Genomic DNA, 21,442 nt, shown 5'->3' on the forward strand with positions numbered 1-21,442 from the left:
GATCAGCCGCAACAGGAAAGGAGCTGGATCTGTCCGACCTGAGCATTGGGTCTGGATTATAGGAAAGGCCCTGGAAACTCCCTTAGTAAAGGTTTTATGGTATGAGACTGGAAGAGTGATTAGTATTTATTTAAAAGAGTGTCAATTAAGTTAATCATGCAGGAATTTTGAACACTCATAAGCCAAGGGAGGAGGAGAAGATATTGTGGGCTACCGAATTTATAACAGAGGATGGGGTGTAAAAGAAAAAACGTCTCTAACCTTAAGAACTTGTTGTTGTGCTCTTTCCCTGGACTGCTGACTAGGAGGCGAGCAAGCATTGTAAACCAATTTGAAAAAAGACCAAGAGATCCTGTACCTGTTGAAGTTCATCGCTATTGTCCTGGATTCCGAGTCCCCAGCAGACTGAAGCCTGACTACCTGACCAATAAAAGACATTAGGCCAAGGTTCCATAACTGCCTGCAATAAAAGTCTGTTGTACAATACCTCGGTGTAGTCAGTTAGTAGATCAATATATACCTGTGTTAACTTTAAATATTGACTTTACATAGGGATGTTTATGAGGACTAAAGTGTTCAGTTACTGTTGAATACACATAATTCCAAGGTATATGAAGGTTTACAGAATTTTTTGGGAACACTAATTGAAAGTTGGCATGATCACAGGCCCAAGCATTGAAGTGAATACATTTGTACATCATAAAAAAACAGAATGAAAGGCGGTGCAAAATTGTAGATAGGAGGGATGGAAAGAAATAAGATGAAGGTGGATTCCCAGGGTAGCTATACGAAAGGAAAAGGGAGTAAGTGGTAACATGAAAGTTGCACCTGAGCTAAAAAGGCTCTGATTTACATATGGAAAATGATCATGAATACCTTGGATGGAAAGGAGAATTTGTGTGGATGTAAAGGACACATCCTGAGTATGATAGCACTGCACAGATGAGATTTGTAAGAAGCAAATGTGTTGAGAAGGGAAACTGAAGAAAGTGTAGTTAAAGGTGTGCTGTTGCAAGTCTTAGGAATAGATAAAAACGAGAGAAAGAAGGGCGACGTCTTAACCCCTTCGACGCTCATGACGAGCTGGGCTCGTCATGGCGTAGCCTCCTCGCACGCTCATGACGAGCCCAGCTCGTCACGTAAAGTGCGCTTTTTAAAAACCCAGCGTACGGGCGGAATTCCGCCCGCACGCATGCGGTTAAATGAGTGCTTTCACTCTATGAAATTGCATTCAAGAAAGTATTCACAAAGGTGTATAAAAATGTTTACAGGTTGAAGCCATTTGATATGTTTCTTATTCTGTATTTGGTTTGTACCAATGACAGTCCTGAAATATACTGAAGGAAGTATAGAGTTTAGATATAGTGACTAGAAGAATATTTATGTGGTCTATAGGACATTACATTACTTTGGTGCATTTAATATAAAAACAAATTGCAGTAAATCTGCAGTGCTTGAGTGAACAGTACAATATAGGCATATTCAGAATTATTGTACCTCAGAATAGCCACAAAAAAATCGAAGGCTGAAAGATTTAAAATTTAGGATCGTACTTAAAAAGGGGAGGAAGGTCGTAAAGTGAGGAGAACATTGATGAGCTGAACCCAGGGCTGACTGCCTGCAAAGAGTCCAAGTAGTCAAAGATGTCTGTGGACCTTCACGATTATGGAAGAATGGCCATCCATTACCAAAAACTGGTGATATGTTGGTGATACTGGTAAATGCGGAGCAGTACAGTTGACCTGCCATCAGCATTTCACTAAGTGGAATTAGAAGATAATGTCAAACATAATTTATTAACATTTTTTTAGTGTTAATAGCCACTTTGGCCGCATATTGGTTTATGCAGGTGCTGTTAGGATTGATTTCCACATCAAATTTATGTTGTATATGTTTTTTTCTGGTGTATGGATCAAGTTATGATTCCGCAATGACATACACATAAAAGCTGAAATAGAGGAAGATTTTGCCAATCGGCAATAACAACTATTGCATCTTGTAAGGTGTGACAGTAGAAAATATAAAAACAATAAAGGAGAGATTTGCAGCATATAGAGTGAGGCGATCAAACCAACAGGTAAATTGCTCAAAACTAGGATTGCTGCACCACTCCTCCCATAGGTCAGTGTGCCTGGATGATTTCTTAGTGACTGCCAAGAAGTTCCCCACCAGTGCAGAGTATACTTACAAATTGCTGAGGATTACCAGTAGGTCCTACCAAAACAAATCAGATCGCTTACTTGCTCATTGGAGTTTATATAATCACCTATTTCTGTCCTTCGGTTGAAACAAGAGTCCTGCTGGATACCTGTGAAACCTACGTAGGGACTATAAGGGCACTGTTGTATTTCACTGATTCCAAAGAGGAATCCAAAAACATCTGATATGCCTATAAAGTCAGACTTATAAGTGAAGTGCACACAAATGGGCAGTCCTGAGATCTCTTTTCTCCTTTGTTTAAAGAATCTCTTGGAATTCCATTTCAAAGAGATTATTCTCTCTACATTTATACCATGTCCACATGTACATGCCTCCTTAGCAAAAGATTCCCCGCAATCTGAATCTCAAATCACCTGTTTGTGACATTTGTATGCAATCATGCCAGCGAAGCTGCTGCATTGATCTTCATCACCACTTGGTCTTTGTTACCATGTGTTCTATGGTACATGGAGACCATCCTCCATCGTGTGTCTTGGCATATTTCTCTATGGCTAAACTAACATTGCTAACATTATTCAGACATGCAATTTATATAGACATATGCAGAGTATCAATGTGGGCTTCAATCTCTAGAAGTGAGGCCCCAAGTGTTTCCATTATATTCTGCATAACATGTTTGACTAGGCCTAAGCTGCCAATGCAGTCTTCTCCCTTTGTAAAAAAAAAATATATATTGTTGCAGTGGAATCTCTCCACTTAGTTGAGAATGGTAAAGTATCTTTACGTTTTAGTTTTTTTTACCCTTATCAGAGTGCCCTACCAGCTACTCAGTTGGAGCCCAAAAAACCCTTACTGAGCGCCTTCTTTGGTCAAGAATGGATTTTGCAAGAGTAGAGCTCTTTGATCGTAAAATAAAGTAAACCATTGGTGGTATCACTATGTGACGTTCTGAGAGTTTTCAATCTATATTTGGTGCGTGGATAGCCTCTTAGTTATTAACTAAAAATGTATCTGCCATCTTGGAGAGTCTGTGAAGCTTTACATTGTAGAACACAGGAAAAAGTCACAGACCTCTTGTTAGTCCTGCTCTCCATCCAAGTTGAAGGCTTGATTGCACTTCCATGGCTGTTCTCACAAGAAGTCTTAATCGAGTTAGAATTCGCCTGATAAGTCAAAGTTCAAGAGAAAACAGAGGAAAACAAAGTGAGACTGTACCCCATCCCACCACCTAACGAGAAGCCGTGAGGGCATCAAGGTGCTACTCAATCTCGATCCCCATCCTCAAGTGAGGAGCAGATTCCACAGTTGGTCCTGATGTGCTTCGAGTTCCCTGGGCCTTTGGTGACACTGTAGCAGGTCAAGGACATTTAAGGTGGCCATGCTGCATATATTTGCCGCACCTCTGGCTCCCTCTGGTGCATCTTGAGGCCCTAAGGATCCATATGGGTGTCTTCAGACTGGTTACCACCAGTGGATCCATTTGTATTGCTGTCTGAGCCCCTGAAACCTGTCTCTGGTTCCACACCAACTCTGGTGCCGACTTATATTCCAGCTCCAAGACCTGTGCGGGCACCTTCTCTTTCTGGTACTGTGGAGGATCCGGTGCAGACTCTGATGTCTGGCCTGAGCATCAGTTTTTTTCATGATCATGACTGACATTGCAAGCTGAACCTGTTTCTATGCACCCAGTCTCCTTACCATCTGAGTCTGGTCCCCTACCTCCATTACCAAAGAGGCATACTCAGCGGTTTCGTTGTCTATTTTGCACTGATTCTGACCAGGGCTTGCCACTACCCGGAAATGATGATGGCAGGGATGGGAGTGATCTTCCCCCCTCAATATGATGAACGTTTCTACATGGACTTACAAGAGGCCAGTGGGCTTTACATTCATACAAGATTTAACCCCCCCCCCTCCCTCAATGGAAAAGAGTGCTTCCTTAGAGGTGTCGATTAGACATGCTGCTGAGGTTGTGGACCCACAGATGCCTTCTTTGGAAGTTTTACAGCCGATCTGAACTCTTGCTCTCATTCACTGAAGCCTCACTGACACTTTGATTGGCACTTGGTCTAAGACTTGCGCTTGTCTGCTGGTAAATAGGCAGGTGGGACAACAACACAGACCAGCACTGGGCAACCCTGATTTCCTTATCACGCCTACTCCTCCATTAAACATGGTGGTGCAGGCTTTCACCAGCAAAGTGAACCCCAACTAATTTCTACAACCCCCTCCACTCCCCGACCCCAGGAAGGATTTCAGAAAACATATGTTCTCTTGTACACTCTGAATATCACAGCCTTGAGATCTTCAAATGCTGCTTTACTACTGTTCCACTAAATACACAACCTCTGGGACATGGTCAGCGAGATCTTGCTGGCAGTCCGAGAAGAATTTAGGACCAGTTTTGCTCTAACTATTCAAGTGGTGAAGATGCTGCTAAATATGTGATTTGTGCTTGCCTGGATACTGCATATTGCCTGGGGTGGGCGGTCAGCAGCTATGTGGTTGTTTGTCACCATGCGTGGATGCGATGCACAGACAATGTGCAGGCACGCCTTATGGATTTGCCATTCGATAGTTCTTGCCTGTGTGGCGACAAAGTTGATTCAACGTTTAGAACGCTGTAAAAATAGTTTGGTTGTGCCACTCTCCTAGATCCTTTCATCTCCTTCAAGGCTCTTTCCTCACCAGGTTTGGGGCTTCCAAAGCTACTCCAGGGGGCTGCCATACAGGTACCGCTGTTACCCCAGTCCTTTCGTGGCTAGTGAAAACGTGCCAGTCCCCAAAGGTCTTGGTCCTCCCAATACCCCTCTGCTGCAGCAGCAGCTTCTAAGCTGCATTAGTTTGCCATTAGTGGTACATAACCATGCTGTGGGAGGCAGGAGCCAGTACTTAATTTCTAGAGCAATACGTTCCAGGGCCCTTGTCAGGAGACCACAGCATTCTACATAACCCGTTGCACTACTAGCCCTCCATGACCAAGGACCATCTTACATGAACCACCACCTGAATTTCCACTGACCTTCTAGGAACCTCTGATCACCTTGCCCTCACTCAGATACCACGCATCTGCCCCTGCTACTCTGGAGGACACCCCTTCTCCCACTTGCTGCAAAGTCCTAGAACACCCTTGCTGACTCACTTCAGGAAGGGACTCAAGAACCTAGCTCTTCTACTGATACCTGCAGCACAGCGCCTGGATGCCCTCTCTGGTGATAAGCCGTGCTATATAAATACTGCTTGATTGTTTAATGACAATTGAGAATTTTTATTTAAAATTACTAATGCCTACCACCAAAGCTATTTTCGTAGCTTTGGGTGCTAGGTATAAGTAATTTTTTGACTATATAGAATTATTAAACAACTGTTGTAATGTTCATTGAAAAATTGGACAAACATTGCCACCATGTGGCTGACTGTTATACGTCTCGTTGTTGACATTGTCGATGCTTAGTATCGGAAACCACTGGCTCAAATTAAGCACTGAATACTTTCTCCCAGGATGGCGATCTATCACAGCCGATAGATGAGTCCTTCAAAGCTTCAGCTTGGCTATGCCCTACTGTTTCTTTCTGCCCCACTGCATCTTCTGCACACATCAGAATGGTTCTTCGAGGAGCACATGTCCATTTTCATGCAATAGGTGGAAGCTTTTAATCTCTCTATTTTCTTGTCCCAAACACGAATAGAAGTCTTTGGATCCTCCTAGATTTTTGCTCTTTAAATGTCTTCCTGTGGAAAGCAAATCCATAGGGCTTATGCTAGCCCAGGTTCTATTGGTCCGGGATCTGGGAGACTGAATGGTGGCCTCGAACCTGCAGTATGTGTATTTTCATATCCTATACCTGTTCTGCAGTCCCACAAATTTTACCTGCAGTTCAAAGTTGCCCAAGAGCATTTTGAGTTTGACATGCTTCTCTTCGGCCACACTAGCGCCCATTGGATGTTAATGAAAGAGATGATGGTTGCCGCCCATCTTGGGGGGCTGAAGATACCAGTTTTCCCCTATCTCGACTACTGGCTGTTGAAGACAGCTCCCCGCAGTTAGTCGGGAATCGCCTCCAGTCACTGATGGGTCTTTTGACATCGTTTGTGCGAGCTGAAGTCCCACCTGACTCATTTGCAGAGGCTTCCCTGCATAGGGGCTGTTTAGGATACAGTGTAATTCAGGGCCTTTCCTATGCTGCAACAAAACCAGGACCTTTGAGCTATTATCCTGATGTTTCAGACTTTGTCATGAATCTCAGTGACAGCAGCTCTAAGGCTTTTGGGCATGTTTGCCTTTTGCGTTCTGGTTTTCAAATATGCCAGGTGGCATATGAATGCAATCTGCTGTGCTGTCTGCTCAACTGCATTTGGACACGTGGTAGATCCCTCTCCCTTCCTGATTCATGACTGATGTGTAGCTGCTGGTTTGGGGAGGTCATCTGGAAGAGGTGGAGATCAGAGGACTCTGGTCTTTGGCAGAAACCTGGTACCATATCAGTGTAGTGGAGTTGTGTGGGTATTCATTTGGCACTGAATGCCCTCCTGCTGTCCATCAAGGAGAAGCTGGTGCAAGTTTTCGCGGACAACACCACTGCCATGCGGTATTGCAACAAGCAGGGCAGAGCAGAGTGAAGTCCTGTGCCAAATAGCTCTGCACCTCTGGAGTTGGACAGAGCATCAGGGCATCTACCTGATTATGAACCACTTGGAGGGAATATTTAATGGCATCTGCATTCTGGGTTGCACAGTGAATATTCTGAAAGTGGGGAATATCCTGGCTATATCATTCCGCCACCATTGAGAGCATGCAATGTCAACATTTCTGAGCACTGGAGCTCCTGCAAAAACTTTCACTAAAAGATGCATTCCGACTGGAGTGGAAAAGGAGGCTCCTGGATGCCTTCCTGTGTCTGCTGCTAGTGCCCCGAGTTCTGAAGAAGATCACGAACGACTGGGCCCAAGTCACTCTAGGGCTTTGGATTGGGAAAGGAGAGTGTAATGCCCGACCTCTGGACATGAACATTGGCCTCCGATGAGGCTTCCACTTCAGGAAGATCTGTTGCAGCAGTAGGCCAGGGCTCTGGACCTGAACCTGCACACCCTACACCACCATGGATGGAAAGTGAGCGTCGGCAGCTGATTGCATTCAATGGGAAACAACCTATACAACGTGGTCATTACCATGCGATACCTTTACAACGCATCCATTCCAATGTATATTCCTTTACCACGCATTCCTTAAACACACAAGAGGCGAGGTTGGCCGCAGGGCCTATCATGCGGTCATGCCCTGATTTCTCCCCCTCCCCCCCAATCCCCCAGCATGCGGTAGGAGGTAGGGAAGACGGTGGCAGAGTCCTCCGATCCGCTGTTCACCTGCAAGCTGTTTAAAATATTTGACTATCAGGCATTGATGCGTGGGGCCATTAGGAGCCAGAAAAAGCGCTTTTAAGAATTTCGCCGCATTTGTTGACATTTTTAATTTTAACTTCAGTTGCCTAATTTGTCACCCACATTGTTAGTAGTCTCCCTGCATTGCCTGGGCTCGATACTGCAGCCTGCCCGCCCCGGTCCGACTCAGCAATTAGAGCCGTAGAGCGCAGGGCGGACAGGTAAGAGCCAGGCACTTCCGCTAAGAGCAGAGGTTAGCGCTGTAGTGGTCATTCTCATAGGGCTATTTAGCCACGCCCTCGCTCAAAGCGCGCAGCGGTTGCGCGCAGAGGTGCGCCTAGGACAAGCCGAAGAGAAGCCAGTCTGCGCCCGTCCGCGACTGGACAGGACCAGGGGCCATGGGCTCTACATCTAGGATCCCAGGATTAGCAGGTAGCAATATAATCTCTTATTCAGCACAGGTATTGCGAAGTTTAAATCCAGTTTTATCAGTAGCCTCTAATCGTGACAATTGGCCGTGCATCGAAGGCCCTGTCTCTTGTATCATCTGTCGCTTCCAGGCATCCCTTACTCACCTGGTCATCGGCAACTGCACTATAGCTCCTACCTCAGCCCCTGCAGAGTTATATTGTTTGAAACCTTCCACAAACCGCTCTATTTTTAGAAATATTGAAGAAAACTCAATACAAACGGGGTTAAGTGGGCTGAGAAGTTTCTTGTTAAATATCCCTTCCCTGCCCAAACATTCCCAGGAACTATGGCATCTTATTAATACACCTATGCCAGATATATGCTTTCTCACGGAGACCAGGTTAAAACCCCACACAGTGGGGATTCCGGCTTGGTACAAGATTCTCAATTTAGATCGCCCTACCAAAACAGGTGGGGGTATTGCAGTGGTATATAAAGAAGGCCTGAAAGTTACCATGCTCGACCAAAGATGTTGCGCTCAAATGGAGGTCATGATCTTTAGGATCGGCTCCTCCTCTAAAACACACTGGAAGGAAGCATTGGTCTATCGACCCCCTGGACCGTGTTCAGGTTTTTCGCTCACTCTTATGGAGCTATTAGCCCCTTATTTTAAAGCCAAGGAAGGTTTTATTCTCCTTGGAGATTTTAATATTCACACTGACCGACCTAATCACCCAGACACAATTTCCCTGCTCTCTGATCTTTTGATATTAGGACTGAAAATCCAGAATAGTGGCCCAACGCACTTGGGTGGACACACTCTGGATCTCATTCTAACTAACTGCCCTAAAATAAAATGCTGTCCGCCAACCCCTGTTAGTTGGTCTGATCACTACATGGTAAGATTTACCCTACTAGGTCTTCATTTGCCTCATCAAAAGCCACTTCCCGCAATATGGCGTAGACAATGGCACAAAACCTTAGAAGGACTTCAGAAGGCTTGGAAAGAACCCTCTATCTCTGAGAACGACAATGTCGAAATAGGTCTTAAGTTTAATAAAGCTCTTTTAGAGGCAGTGGATTCGCTTGCACCTTTGAAACTACACAAACAGTATCCCAAATGCAAGCTCTGTCCATTACCACCCCCTTTTCTGAATCGTTTTGGCCATTATAGGAGTGGAAGGATATGCTCAGACATGAGTCCCTTGCTCACTGCATCTTCAGGATTCAAGCAAGCCGGGCCGAAGACGGCTGTAATGCCAGAAACCGGTCCCCGGAAGCTTGTTTCCTTTCCAGTAAAGAATTGGCTTGGTAGTTTGGTCTGCCCTGTTCCCATGATGCACTGGGCCAGGGTCAGACTAATTTGCATATGGCCAAGTTCTGAGCTGGGATGGTGCAGTGAGCTAAAAAACGGTGATGGATCAAGCCCTGATCTTTTGACTGGGTAGGAGTGTTCTGCTTAATTCAGATACTCTGTCCATCACCACCCCCTTTTTGAATCGTTTTGGCCACCACAAGTGTGGAAGGGTATGCTCAGATGTGAGTCCCTTGCTCACTGCACCATCAGGATTCAAGCAAGCCAGGCCGAAGACGGCTGTAATGCCAGAAACCGGTCCCCGGAAGCTTGTTTCCTTTCCAGTAAAGAATTGGCTTGGTAGTTTGGTCTGCCCTGTTCCCATGATGCACTGGGCCAGGGTCAGACTAATTTGCATATAGCCAAGTTCTGAGCTGGGATGGTGCAGTGAGCTAAAAAACGGTGATGGATCAAGCCCTGATCTTTTGACTGGGTAGGAGTGTTCTGCTTAATTCAGATGCTCTGTCCATCACCACCCCCCTTTTTGAATCGTTTTGGCCACCACAAGTGTGGAAGGGTATGCTCAGATGTGAGTCCCTTGCTCACTGCACCATCAGGATTCAAGCAAGCCGGGCCGAAAACGGCTGTAATGCCAGAAACCGGTCCCCGGAAGCTTGTTTCCTTTCCAGTAAAGAATTGGCTTGGTAGTTTGGTCTGCCCTGTTCCCATGATGCACTGGGCCAGGGACAGACTAATTTGCATGTAGCCAGGTTCTGAACTGGGATGGTGCAGTGAGCTAAAAAACGGTGATGGATCAAGCCCTGATCTTTTGACTGGGTAGGAGTGTTCTGCTTAATTCAGATACTCTGTCCATCACCACCCCCCCTTTTTAAATAGTTTTGGCCACCACAAGTGTGGAAGGGTATGCTCAGATGTGAGTCCCTTGCTCACTGCACCATCAGGATTCAAGCAAGCCGGGCAGAAGACGGCTGTAATGCCAGAAACCGGTCCCCGGAAGCTTGTTTCCTTTCCAGTAAAGAATTGGCTTGGTAGTTTGATCTGCCCTGTTCCCATGATGCACTGGGCCAGGGACAGACTAATTTGCATGTAGCCAGGTTCTGAACTGGGATGGTGCAGTGAGCTAAAAAACGGTGATGGATTAAGCCCTGATCTTTTGACTGGGTAGAAGTGTTCTGCTTAATTCAGATACTCTGTCCATCACCACCTCCCTTTTTGAATCGTTTTGGCCACCACAAGTGTGGAAGGGTATGATCAGATGTGAGTCCCTTGCTCACTGCACCATCAGGATTCAAGCAAGCCGGGCCGAAGACGGCTGTAATGCCAGAAACCGGTCCCCGGAAGCTTGTTTCCTTTCCAGTAAAGAATTGGCTTGGTAGTTTGGTCTGCCCTGTTCCCATGATGCACTGGGACAGGGACAGACTAATTTGCATGTAGCCAGGTTCTGAACTGGGATGGTGCAGTGAGCTAAAAAACGGTGATGGATCAAGCCCTGATCTTTTGACTGGGTAGAAGTGTTCTGCTAAATTCAGATACTCTGTCCATCACCACCCCCCTTTTTGAATCGTTTTGGCCACCACAAGTGTGGAAGGGTTTTGGCCACCACAAGTGTGGAAGGGTATGCTCAGATGTGAGTCGCTTGCTCACTGCACCATCAGGATTCAAGCAAGCCGGGCCGAAGACGGCTGTAATGCCAGAAACCGGTCCCCGGAAGCTTGTTTCCTTTCCAGTAAAGAATTGGCTTGGTAGTTTGGTCTGCCCTGTTCCCATGATGCACTGGGCCAGCGACAGACTAATTTGCATGTAGCCAGGTTCTGAACTGGGATGGTGCAGTGAGCTAAAAAACGGTGATGGATCAAGCCCTGATCTTTTGACTGGGTAGGAGTGTTCTGCTTAATTCAGATACTCTGTCCATCACCACCCCCCTTTTTGAATCGTTTTGGCCACCACAAGTGTGGAAGGGTATGCTCAGATGTGAGTCCCTTGCTCACTGCACCATCAGGATTCAAGCAAGCCGGGCGGAAGACGGCTGTAATGCCAGAAACCGGTCCCCGGAAGCTTGTTTCCTTTCCAGTAAAGAATTGGCTTGGTAGTTTGGTCTGCCCTGTTCCCATGATGCACTGGGCCAGGGACAGACTAATTTGCATGTAGCCAGGTTCTGAACTGGGATGGTGCAGTGAGCTAAAAAACAGTGATGGATCAAGCCCTGATCTTTTGACTGGGTAGGAGTGTTCTGCTTAATTCAGATTCTCTGTCCATCACCACCCCCCTTTTTGAATTGCAATGTAATGTGGGCAAGACGGAGGTCATGCTTTTCGGAGAGGCCCCGCTCCTATGGTCACCTGAGTGGTGGCCTCCCGACCTAGGCTCTGCCCCTTGTCCCAAAGAGATAGTAAAAAACTTGGGGGTTCGACTTGATCAATCTTTGACACTCAAAGATCAGGTTAATCAGGTAACGGGATCTTGTCTTAGGGTCATTGGACTCCTGAGAAGGGTGTTCCCCTATCTAGCGGATAAGCATAGGAAGACCTTAGTCCAGGCATTGGTAATCAGTAGACTAGACTACTGTAATGGGTTGCTTATTTCTGCCAATGAGGAGCAACTTGGCAGGCTATAGGTAGCCCAAAATACAGCTGCTAGACTGATCTTGAACGTTCCATCTAGATCCCCCTCTCGTCCTCTGTTGAACAAATTACATTGGCTGCCTATTCGCCAGAGGGTGAAATTCAAGATATGCTGTACAATTCATAAATGCCTGTCTGGCATTGGTCCTAATTACCTATCAGAAATATTTAGACCTTATGAGCCAGGTCGCTCTCTGCGCTCTCAGACCCAATCTTTGCTCCAGGTACCAGGGATCAAAAAGGAAAGACAGGGAGGCCGAGCTCTCTCTTATAGAGGCCCCACCCTTTGGAACTCCCTTCCCCTCACCCTTAGGCAAAATCCCAATTTTGCCACTTTTAGGAAATGCTTAAAGATTCATTTGTTCCTGACCATGTAGATATTTTCTCTTCCTGCCCTGATTGTCTTTATTTGGATATAGCTCTGGTAAGAACACAAGCGCGGAGATACCCCTTCGGGGGTCGAATTCCTGCGCTATACAAGCGAATAAATAAAATAAATAAATGCATCCATCCCTGTATGATGTGGGGGTATGGTGTGTGAGTTTTTATTGGGCTTCAGATAAATTTCTTGCCCATGACCCCTTCATGTGTCCTATGGGGTCATGATACCTGTATTATGTTCCCTTACGTGTTTATTTTCCACTCCCCCGTGCCAAGCGACAAATAAACTGGTGGCCGTAACTTTCCTTTCAGGTTGCAGACAGCCAGTCAGGACTTTGCTTTTCCTGTGGATCCGGGTTTACCTGCGAATCCCTCATGTGTGGATCTGCATTCTTGGATATCTATAAATGTCTTTCTTCAATAACTCCCAAACTACTTAACAAACTTGCACCAAATTAGGAAACGGTCACTTTCTTGACTAAGATCTACCTATCTGCCAAATTTTGCGTAATTCTGTTCAGCGGTTCGGGCTATTATCGTGTAAAATAAAATGCAAAATCCTCAGACATTGCATGGGAAAATAGGTGGTTTGGGACCACCCCGCTTTTGCTTGACCCTGCTTGACCAATCACCCCGAAACGTCCTAAACTGCAGCCAAAGTAACTGGGACAGTGGTTTTGAAAATTTTGTGAAGATTCGCCAACCTGCACCAGTTATTAGCAAAAAAAAAACACTTTGTCTATGGGAACATTCGGTCTTAGCAATAACTATCTACTGGGTATCGCCAGTAGTGTTCATTCATATATATATATATGTACTGAAAAAGCAAAGGTTACAGGGACATATAGTTGGGAAATGGAATGAAAAAAACTTAGTAATTCAATGAAAAAACCAAAGGTTACAGGGACGTTCTAGTTAGGTTGACATTTTACTCCTACAAAACCAGAGAAATTCAGCAGTTGAGTTAACTATAACTCGCGCTCCCACAATGCACTGCTTTTTGCCTGACATATTACATCACTCATGACCTGGTCAGTGACATCACTCATGACATCACTCATGACATAATCTGGTGACTGTGTTTTTAAAAAGTTTGAATGTTAAATATATATACACAAAGGTGTATTGGTGAATCAGTGGGTGTATGAGTACCTGTATGGAGGATTCAGTGAGTGCGTGAATGATTGTGTAAGTGAGTGATTAGGTGTCTCAGTGAATGTATGTGGGAGTGACTAGGTTGTGAGAATGTCTATCAGTCTGTCAGTTGGTGTCCAAGTGGCTGGGTTGGTGAGTGGGTACAAGTGGCCTTATGGGTGATTGATTGGTTGTCTGAGTACCTGTATGGTTGTCCGAGTATCTGTGTGGTTGGGTGGGAAGGTGTGTGACTGCCTGAATGGATGAGTGAGTGGGTGAGTAAGTGGCTGTTTAGGATAATGACTGCATAGGTGAGGGCCTGTATAATGACTGAGTGTGTTTATGCTGACAGTGAGTGAATGGATGTGTCAGTGGTATATGGGTGGGTAACTGTATATGTGAAAGGCAGTATAGGTGGGTGTTGGAGTTTACGAGTGAATGTATGTGTGAGTGAGGGATTGTGTTAAAGGCTGTTTAGGTCAGTTTGTGCTTGTGTCAGTGACTGGGTGAGTGAGTATGTGTTAGTATCTATATGAGTAAGTGAGTGGGTGTGTGTATCTGAATGGGTGAGTAAGGGGCTGTGTGATTGAGTATATGGGTGAGTGAGTAGGTGTGGGAGTAGCTCTATGAGTGACTGAAAGTGTGTGAGTGGCTGTATGGGTGGATATGTCAGTGGCTGTATTAGTGAGTGGGTGTAGGAGTGTCTGTATGGGTGATTGAGTAGGTGTGTGTAGACCTATGAATTTATTGGTTGGGTGTGTAAGTACTGGTAAGGGTATGTCAATGGTTTTGACATTGGTAGAGTAGAAGTTGTAGTGGGTGTATTAATGGTTATATTGGGGTGTGAGTGGTTGCATCAGATTCTGTCAATGCCATTAGTGATGTCATGAGTGATTTAATATGTGAGGTCATAAGCAGTGCATTGCATGGGCACGACTTATTAGCTCACCTTACTATAACGGCTGAATTTCTCGGATTCTGTACTAGTAAAATGTCAACCTAACTATAATGTCCCTGTAACCTTTGTTTTTTTCTGTACATTTTTAAGGTCTTTTTAAATGTTGATTTCGAACTATAATGTCTCTGTAACCTTTGTTTTTTGTTTTCTAGTGAATTTCTAATCTTTCCTTTATTCTAGCCAGGAGTTGCGATGACGTTGGTAACCGTGACCATCGCAAATATGTTGCGAAAACCCAAAGCAAAAGCATGAATTCAATAGCCACCACCACACTCCAAGATTATAACTATATAATTCTAACCACCACACTAGACAAATCACTATCGAAATTACTCTATAAAAACATTTATCAGTCTCTCAATATCTCTATAATAGTGTGTGTTAATGATACACTGGGTTATGCAAGGGGGTGCAAAAGTCTTCTAGTGGGTCTGCGACTGGGTATATAAGTCTGAGTGGGTATGTCAGTAGATTCATGATTCTTTCAGTGAGTCTGTGAGTGGGTGCGTAAGTGTCTCAGTGGATCTGTGAGTTGGTGTGTGAGTGTCCACGTGGGTCTGTGATTGGGTGCATCAATCTGTTAGTGAGTGTGTCAGTGAAAGCATAAGTCTCTCAGTGGGTCTGTGAGTGGGTGCGTACGCATGCTAGAGGGTCTGTGAGTGGGTGGATGAGTCTGAGTGGGTTTGTGAATGGGTACATGACTGAATGGATCTATGAGTAGGTCTGTCTATCACTGGGTGCTTCAGTGGAAGCAAAAGTCTCTGAGTGGGTCTATGAGTCGGTGTGTGAGTGTCTGAGTGGGTCTTGGGTGCAAGAGTCTGTGAGTGGGTGCATCAAAGTGGATGTGTGAGTGGAAGCATAGGTCTCTCAATGGGTTTGTGATTGGGGGCATATGGGTCGGAGTGGGTCTGTAAGTGGGTGCATGAGCCTCTGAATACTTATGTGAGTACACACATGGGTGTCTGAGTGAGTCTGTGAGTGGGTGCATTAGTGTCTGAGTGGGAATGTGAACGGGTGTATAAGTGTCTGAATGAGTTTGTGAATGCATGCATGAGTCTGTGACTGGTACCGGTAAGTGTGTTCAAATATATATATTTGCGATGTTGCTGCGATAGTCGCGACGTCCCCACGATGGTATACCAGGGGTCGACCTGGCACGATCCAGAACTATTTTTTAAAGTAATATTTAATTAAAAAAAACATGCTCATAAGAGGCAACATTTTAGCTTTTTTTGGTTTAAAAAAAAAATAGCCACTCAGTCCTGTTAAAGCCTTCATATTTCTGGCTGAAAAACACCACTGCTATTACATTTGTTTTTCTAAAATAAAAAGCTAATAGGAAAGTGTAGACTCTGTTGGGTTTCATGCACACAGTAGCAGTCTAACCCTGCACGATTACGAGTTTATTAGCTGCCGGCCTTCCCATCACGCAGGGTAGAGTCAGTCTGATTTTTTTTTCAGCTCACTGAGTATCCGTCTTTAGGCTAAGTTTAAGTTCGCACACCATTGGTTCACATTTTCCTTTCCCACATTTTTCATGCTGTTTTCTGATGTTTTCTCTTTACCCCTTCCCTTGAAACACAATGCTGGCTCTTTTTTCACAGGTGAACCATAACACAAAAAAATGCTTAGAAAGTATGCTGTGTCAATGACATCAACCCCAGCTGAAATAAGCATACCACTTTGATGTTGAACACATGGATGAGGATCTTGTATAGAGTCCTTAACATACTTCCTAAGCCTTTTTTTTTCGTGTTATGGTTCACTTGCCTTGATTATGTGTACAGACGTTGGGAAGCTAAGTGAGCCTACTGTCCTTACCTCTTCTTCCCTCTTCTGATTTGTTTTTGTCTGCGACAGGTGTCCATAATGTGGGGGCAAGACATTCTGTAAAGATGACCAAAATATGTGTCCTCTTTCTTCTGGCTTCTTACTCTTTCCAGATGTGAAAAATATGCTTGGAGATTTCATGATGGGTCAGGGAGGGTGTTAAACAGTTGGGCGAGTCCAACATTGTAAGTTGGCACTTCCTTCCATGGTTCACCGCCTCCAAACTCCCACAAAACTAGCTGACTATGTGACACCTCACCATCAACATCCCCCCACCTGGGCATGACCATTGGGGATACTCTTCATGTCACCAATGTTCCCAGTCGACCTCTGAGCAGTCAGGCATTGCTGGTCAATGGCAAGTGTTTCAGAGACTGTTAATTTTACATTGAGATGTTGTTCACCATTTTTTTCCGGCATTATGTGTATTTACGTCGAGTTTCAGAGTGAACAGCGGGGCGCCCTTTCGACCCTGAAACAGTGAGAAGCTGGATGCCAGCTTCCAGTGATATGGTCCGGTCCTGGCTGTGCATAATTAATGAACGACCTTCACTTGCGCATCAACCACTTGCCGAGGAGCTCTTTTTCATAACGGCAATCCAGGGATCAAGATGGCTCAACTATGCCAGGTAAAGCATTGCTTTTATCAATGCTTAGCCTCCTGATACCAGTGCTGGCTCCAGTATCAATCCGACCTGCAATGTCAAGGCTTTTTCTGTAAATTAATATATCTGCTCCGGCTCAAATCTGATTCTTCCCCTCCCCACCATCCTCATAATGGTAAATAAGACTAAGAAGCAGATGCATCATTTTTTTATCGAAAGCCCATAGAAGGAGTGACACTTTAACTGTTGGAGGTAGAAAAAGGTTGCATGCTCTCCTTTAAGAGCGTCATGTTCCTCCGTGGACATGGGCTGTTGCTCATCTTGGACTCCAGATTCTCCAGCTCATATTGTGTGCCCATTGGATGATGGCATCCATTTTTAAAAAGCAATAAGTTGAACTGCTAGAAAGCTTAATACTGCAGATTCGTCTCTGAGAGACATGCAAGTCAACCATAATTGCTACTGAAACACCTACTTTCTCTATGAAAATGCATGCTTTCCTGACAAAGGCATCTGTGAAACCAGTAAAACATTGCCTAAAGATAAAATACAGACACCTGATTCTGATACATTCTTCTTGCTGAATAAACTACCCCTGTATTATTTGCTGATTTTGGAGAATGAAAATGCATCTGGTTTACCTCCTCTGCTTGCTAAATTGATTGTTTACCAAGAGGCAATAGAGAGGAGTTCAAGGCGATCCAAAAGAAGAACTAGGGACTTCTAAATAATCAGCGCTGTCAAGAACAGTGCCTATTAGGCTTCCTGTGATATGTGTTGTAATCTTTCTATGAGATGCTGCCCCTGGCTTAGACTCACCACCTTCATTCCACAGGCACACATTCTTGATTTGCCTTTCCTTGGCTCCTCTCATTTTGGTTTTCATGTACATAAAAGCAGATATTGAGACATTGAACTCTGTTGGACTAGACAGGAGGAAATAGTCCTCACGGTACCACTCAAAGGATTGTATTGATGACACGAACACTGTTATTCCCTTTTTAGAAAAGACAATAATAGCTGCGGTGACAATAATATATCATTTACAGCAATAACCCCTTTCATAAATAAAACCTAGATAGGGAGGGAAGTTCTCTTAAAAATCTTGCACAGCTGCAGGCTAAGCTCCACCTACCAAACAATCCCTCTCTCTGCCACCTCCAGTGGGGGGGGGGGCACATTTTCAAACATTGCCCCTCGTGGCAGAGGGCAACCACCGTTAATAGCTCAATATTGTGAAGATGAACACAAAAGGCACTTTTTAGAAGAAAAGGAGTGGGTGCTCTACACCATTTCCTACAAGAAATTATTTTTGCCTGTGATAGACCACATATTGATCTGTTTGCCAAAAGAAGAAACTCAAAATGACAGACCTTTGTGACCAGGTTGTTGGTGTCTGTTTCTGTTTTGAGTGCTATTTTGTTACACTGGTGAAACCTACAACTACACTTTACCTCTAATTCCCCTGATCCCCAATGTGATTTCTAATGTGATGTGATACAAACGGTCTATGACCCAGTCAACTTGAACTAGTCGAAACCATAGTGGATCTTCTATATATGTCGTTTCAACCTCTCAGAAACATCTGTGTAGGCCAAACCTTTTTCCATGACGTCTGGCAAGGTACTCCACCTCAGTCTTTAGTTGCTGAGCTTCGCGACCCGGCTTTTGAGTACCTATAGTATGGTCATCTGATGGTGCCAAATGATTGTAGGAACATATGGAACAAGTCGAAATTAACTTTCACTTTTGCTTCAGGTGCCTTCATGTAGAAGTGGTTCTGCATATGGAGTCTTGAGAAGCAGACGGCCCCCAGTACGTGCAGGAGGAGATTACATAACTTCATTATTAGACAAACACTGACATTCATTTCATCACTCTTCATAGTAAAAGTCTGACTCTGGAATATTTTTTCAACAGTGCTGTGGTTAATGATTTACTGAAAGGCCTGAAGAAAGTATTTTCCCCAGGGAAGTGGGCCACCTTCTTCCTGACCGACCAAGGCATACTTCCCAAATAAATGGACTCTTTAAATGAGCTCTTGTATAAAGCAGATCCACAACATTTGTCATGAAAGCTACCTTTCCTTGTGCCAGTTACCTCAACCAGGTGGTTTTCTAATCCTTTCAAAGTCACTCTTCATTCATTCATTCAGTTATTTCGGAATTCCACAGTAATACATCTATTCCTTTTACTACTTTCTGTCAGGACCCTCCTCTGCAGCAGAAAGATCTCTTCATACTCGGCATGTGAAAAGTGCACAGAGCTTTTGTCTAGAAATGACCAAAGGCCTTCGGCATACCAAACCGTAATTGTTAAACTGTTTAGCCGTTCATTTGAGGTAGAAACTTTTTTTTTTCTTTGTTAAAATCTGCAGGCTATGCAGCAGATGATGCATTATGTGGCAAATGCGGCAAATCCAGAATTATGCTTTAAAATATTGCAGCCGCAAAATCTCATACTTCCAGTAGCCCTGCAGATCTAGCACTCACTCAATAACCAATAGCTTGATAGATAGTCTGGTGCATTATCATTCTGATGGATACATCTGCCTGTGGATTCCTCACCTTATGAATATCCCCTCTGCGCCAGCATTCTGGAAATTTTTCGTAGCTCTTTGCACCAACGAGGTCGTCACAGCGTTATGGCTCCGCACGCGGTCCGCTTGACGTCACTGGAGCCATAAGAAGACGTCGGCTTGATGACGTCAGTTCCTTTTTTTCCGCACTACAAGCTAACGGTTTTTCTGGGACTCTCCTGTCTTTCTACTGCTACTTTGTTTCAAGACTTTTCTTGTTACTGTTTTCGATTATGTCTGTTCCTAGGAGGTCGGGTTTCAAGCCCTGTAAGGAATCCGGAGGTCACATGTCGATCACTGACCCGCATGATGACTGCCTTTGGTGCCTTTCGAGTGATCACGACGTCGAAGGTTGTTCATCCTGCTTGAAGATGAACCCAAAGGCGCTGAAGGAAAGAGAGGCTAAACTCTTCATGTCCATGGTGAGAAAGAAGAAATGAGGTCGTAAAAGATCGAAGTCGAGGTCGTCTACTTCGCATGGATCCAAGAGGAGGCACAAGAAGAAGAGGCATGGGTCTCTATGTCGTTCGACCAAGTCTCGTGCTTCGAAGTCGCCTTCCCCGGCTCCTCGACGTCGTTCCAGAGACTTTGTATCTCCTTCACCTTCTGAGTCTCCTCAGGCGTCGCCTGTCCGGTCTCCTGTTGTGGGTTCTCCAGCGCAGTCTCCGGCGCTGGTTGATTCTCCGGTTTCGGATGGAGATTCAAATCAAGTGGAAGAAGAGTCTCCTTTCGCGCCTGCTGCTCCTGTCGCTCCACCTGTGACTCCAGCAGATCAGTCTCCGGAGACTCCTCGTAAGGAAGTTGAGCTGGCGCAGTATCCTTTGTTCCCAGCGCCGGGCTCGGATCCGTAGCACTTCATGAATGCGATGTATGGTATTTTTACCAGAGCCACATGCCCCTCTTGAACACCTTTGGGTCCCAAGGGGCCTTTGGCATTCAATTTGGTTGTGCCTCAGCATTATCCTTCTGCCCCCTTTATGCCTTATATGCCGATGGTGCCATCATGGCAGTTTCCAGCGCCGAGGGTGTCGACGCCGTTTGAGCAGTCCCTGGCTCTGTCTGGTGTCCATTCTTCCAGGGTTCGTTCGACGCGAGTTGCTGTCACGGAGCCTCCTTCGACGCCGTTGCCGGAGCCGTCGACGCCGCGAATGGCGCTGCTGCCGAAGATGCACTCTATAAGAGAAGCTCAAAGGCAGATTGAAGAGGAGCATTATCGTGCTGGTGACATGGAGGAAGGTGACATTTATGAGTCTGAGGACTTTTTGGAAGATTTGTGTGAGGCAAGTGGTTTGGATGTCTCTTCCGAAGTGGATTTTGCATTGCAGAAGGCTTCTCCTTCTAAGGATGTAGCTCCTTATCATGTTGTCATCAAGAAGGTATTTCCTGATCAGTGGTATCAGCACAACGGAGATCTCGGGGAGTCTGTGAGGATCTCGAGTGAAGCTGCAGCGGATCTGTCTTGGTGGAGTGTGGAGGGCAATTTGTCTCAAGGAAAGCCCTTCCATCTTCCTCCTTTGGTGCCCACAGTGATAACGGATGCCTTTACCCTAGGGTGGGGAGCACATCTGGGGGATCTGGAGATCAAGGGTCTTTGGTCTCCAGAGGAAAGGTTGTTTCACATCAACATTTTGGAATTGCGGTGCGATACGTTTGTCGCTCAAGACCTTTCTTCCTTCCCTTAGCAGTCAGTCGGTTTGGGTCCTGACGGACAACACTGCCGCGATGTGGTATGTCAACAAGCAGGGAGGAGTAGGGTCATATCGTCTCTGCAGAGAGGCGTTGTGGCTCTGTTCCTGGGCTCAGGACCATCGGATTTGCCTGATGGCAAATCTCCTGGCCGGGATGTTGAACGTTCGTGCGGACATTCTCAGTCAGGAGGTCTCTGCCGACCACGAGTGGAAGCTTCATCGGGAGGTAGTTCAACACATCTTTCAGACGTGGGGTACTCCTCGGGTTTACCTGTTTGCCACTCTCGAGAACGCACACTGCCTGTCATTCAGCAGTCTCCAGTTTCCGAGGCAGGGAGCGTTGGGGGACGCGTTTCAGTTGAGTTGGAGTTCACAACTCCTT

The 21,442-nt window shown here is 45.3% G+C and overlaps 1 protein-coding gene across 2 annotated transcripts in view; it reads left to right on the top strand.

Annotated features, from left to right (window-relative positions):
* The window catches only part of LOC144770421 (C-Jun-amino-terminal kinase-interacting protein 4-like), a 1,040,418-nt gene that overhangs the window by 494,686 nt on the left and 524,290 nt on the right, over window positions 1–21,442 (top strand). The window lies entirely within an intron of this gene.

Source organism: Lissotriton helveticus, chromosome 7, assembly GCF_964261635.1.
Source record: "Lissotriton helveticus chromosome 7, aLisHel1.1, whole genome shotgun sequence".
NCBI lineage: Eukaryota > Metazoa > Chordata > Amphibia > Caudata > Salamandridae > Lissotriton > Lissotriton helveticus.